At 43.2% G+C, this 3,554-nt stretch overlaps 1 non-coding gene across 1 annotated transcript; it reads right to left on the reverse strand.

Moving 5' to 3' along the window:
* Positions 1–1,255: 1,255 nt before the first annotated feature.
* On the reverse strand, positions 1,256–1,327 carry trnah-gug (transfer RNA histidin (anticodon GUG)). The gene has a single exon. It is a non-coding gene; the product is annotated as a tRNA-His (tRNA).
* Between the last annotated feature and the right edge of the window lie 2,227 nt (positions 1,328–3,554).

Here is a 3,554-nt window from a genome sequence, read left to right on the forward strand (position 1 = left end):
AGAACCCTCTGGGTGAAAATTGTCCCCACAAATCACCTCTCAGCCTCCTACCAATTACAATAAATCCATGCCTCCTCTTTCTGGACTGCTCTGCTAAGGGAAATAACACCTCTACCTTGTCCACTTATAATTGTGTATGCCTGAAAATGGTCTCTCCTCATCCTCCTCTGTTCCACAGAAAACTAACTCAGACTATATAATCTTTCCTCTTAGCTCAAATTCTGCGGTCCAGGCATCATTCTCGTAAATCTCCTCTGTATCCTCTCCAATGCAATTACATCTTTCTTGTAATGTGCTGACATAGTACTCTAGCGGTGGCCTAATTAGTGTTGCATACAGTTCAAGCATAACACCCCTGCTCTTGAATACTGTGCCTCTGCTGATAAAAGCAAGCAGTCCATATGCCTTAACAACCACATTATCTACCTGGCCTGCAACGTTCAGGGATCTGTGGACCTGCACTCCAAGATCCATTTGTTCCGCTACACTTCTTAGTGTCCTACAATTTATTTTGTATTCTCTTGCCTTATTTTCCCATGAAAGTATATATTAATAATTTGAGACATGACATGAGCTGAGTGTAGCAAGCTAGGGAAAAAGGTGAATTTGGACAAGAATTTTCAGGTGATTGACAAAAGAACGACATGCATCAAATATTGAACACACTACCGACGAGGATGGGACTGGACCCACGCGTGCAGAACACAATAGATTCATAGTCCATCGCGTTATCAAGTCTGCCACCTAGGGCTGCAACACGCTCAGCCATCCCGTTTATTGATTTTTGCATCCAAACAGAATTCCCCTGCGACAACGTGCCTTCGCCACTTGTCCTGCCCATGCACCTAAATCGACAATATTGAAAATGTACAATCAGCTTATGTCAGCAAAATGCCTTCCGTTACTTCAGGTGAGTGAATGTCAGAAATCGTCGGTTTTGAGACAGATTCAGAACGGAGAAAAACATGTTTCGCCCGGTGAGTTAAACAACCATGACATTGAAGTAAATCACCTCATTCATTCGTCCTCGCTCCAGTGCCATCACCAGAAAAATGTTGTGGGGAGAATTGTGAGCAAAGTAAAGGAGGGCTATTGATTGTGGAACGCAGAAAAAGCTGGGAGAAAAGGTGGGTTTGAAGGAGTAAATATGTTAATACCGCTAAAAACGTAATATCTGTTTCATTTAGTAAGGATAGATGTTTGGCTGTGTTTTGTCAGAAGGTACTGTCGTGAATAAAAGATATGAAGCGAGATGTGCCATGACTCGGATTCGAACCGAGGTTACTGCGGCCACAACACAGAGTACTAACCACTATACGATCACGGCGCCACACACCAGCTGTCACATCTGTCGTTTGACTGCAGCAAAGTTACAAACGGCGCTGGTCAGAAAATATGTAGTTTTTGTGACGAGGCCAAATTCAACCCCGCCAGAAATTATAGCAGCGCTGGAATGCGACCAAGGCCCCGCACCAACTGGGGCTTAATCCAGAATGGGAACTAGGGCAACTCCAGTTACGTTTAAAACGATTGCAGCTCTGTTCCATGGGAAGAAACTCACCCTTTGTGACTCATGAAGACAGTAAGTACCAGCCCCGCTAGGAGTCAAACGGAGAATCTTTTGTTTACTAGATAGGCGCTTTGACTATTTAAGCCACGGAGTCAAGCCACGCCTTTGATCTATCGCCTCCAGTCACTCATATCGATCAGCCACCTGTCACTTCCATTTAGAGTTTGAGTCCCTTTTGTATTTAAGCATCTCTCTTATCTATTCCGCTATGTGTGCCAATGCTGTCCGTATTTCTCGCTGCATTTATCTCGGTGTCAATCCGTGCGTTAATTCTGAATGGATACCTATGTTTGTCTCTGAAGTGAAATAAATGAACGACGCAGACAATTCCTCCTCTGACACTAGGGAACTAAGGAGCCAAAATTTATAACAAGATATTGTTTATTGTGATCCAGAAAATACAATATTCCATCTTGAATGATTTAGATTCAGTTCTGTGCGAACGAGATTATGACCCCAACGTGTTTCCAATAAGCCATCTTTTAATTCGATGTCCGAAGCACTACCTTGCCAGCTCAAGGATATTCATAACTAATAAACATAGTAGTCAAGCAGTGAAACGATATTTGCAGAAATTGTTGTGAGACTGCAGAATGCACTAACTCACAGCAGCACATTTAAAACAAAGGTTAAAAACATGCAGCGTGTGGGAGGAAGGGGAGAGAGAGGCCAGAGAGCCATAGCAAAGCCGTACAACAACTTGGGGAGTTATTTCCTTACCACAGCATCATTGCGCATGGAATGGATATTTTACTGTTAAATGTGAATAAAATGCAACTTATGTTTGCAGCTGTTTCTGTGTCTGTCCTGTTACAATCATAAGAAAATAGAAACAGGAGGTGGCCATTCAGCCTGTGAAGCTCGCCCGGACATTTAATTCGATCAAGGCTGGTCTGTGCAATGATTCCTTAAACCTTCATAACCTAGTCCAACAAAAATCTATCAATCACTGGTTTGAAATTGTCAATTGACCCCCAGCATAAACCGATTTTTAGGGGAGGAAGTTCAGAATTCCACTACCTTCGGTGACAAAATTGATTCCTTTATCATACCTGGACGGGTTAGCTCTAATTTTATATGTATCTCCCATTGAATTGGACCCTCCCACTACGGGAAATATTTCTCTCTATCTTTCACCTATTTGTTTGCAGCTCTGACCGAACTCCACACCCCAGTGCATTACCTTTCCCCTAGATCCTGTTCCTCTAATGTTTAGTTGGAGAGAATGCCTCTTTCTCTGCTGATTCTCTGCGCCCTATCTCTACAGTTGAGTTAGTTGCCGATCATTTGCAGCAGGTGGCAGAAGTGAGGGGCATATGGACCCTGACAGAGAATGCTGCTTCGCATGGACTGATTTTTCCCCGCGGGCGCTGGCGGCGATTGGAAAATCTTATTGTGTCACAAAGATAGAATTAAGGAAGCGATGTCTGAAAGTGCCACCATGTAGAGGAAGCATCTCATCATGTGGGGATATTTGAGACACAATAGGATTGTTTCCGTCTGACTCCAGATTATAAGACTGCGTGATCGTATCACATCTGTGTCGCAGTGGCCTTTACACCAGATGTCCGTCCGAATAAATCGAAACCCTTCACATTAAACACTGGCATCTTTTAACGTTTAGAGGACGACTCTCGGAGCGATGTGCCTGGTTCTCTCATTTATGCGTTGTTAAAAAGATGGAGGTTAAATGATTTGCAGAGATACCTTCTAACCATATCAAGTCTTCCATTCACTAACATGAAGCACAGAGTCACTCACTCAGGAACACAATCTGTAATTGGCTGTGTCACAAGCGATAGCGCGTTGAACTATTGAGATAAACATCAAACAATCATTCAAAGGTTGTGGGTTTGCGTTCCACCAGTGTCGTTACTTATTCAAGTTTCGATGAGGAACGTTTACAGCACACCCACAAATCGTTCGTTAGTGTGGTTCAGCGAATGGGAATTGCTGGAATAATTCAGTTGGAAGCGCATTTTAT

The sequence above is a fragment of the Pristiophorus japonicus genome, unplaced genomic scaffold, assembly GCF_044704955.1.
Source record: "Pristiophorus japonicus isolate sPriJap1 unplaced genomic scaffold, sPriJap1.hap1 HAP1_SCAFFOLD_47, whole genome shotgun sequence".
NCBI classification, from domain to species: Eukaryota; Metazoa; Chordata; class Chondrichthyes; family Pristiophoridae; genus Pristiophorus; species Pristiophorus japonicus.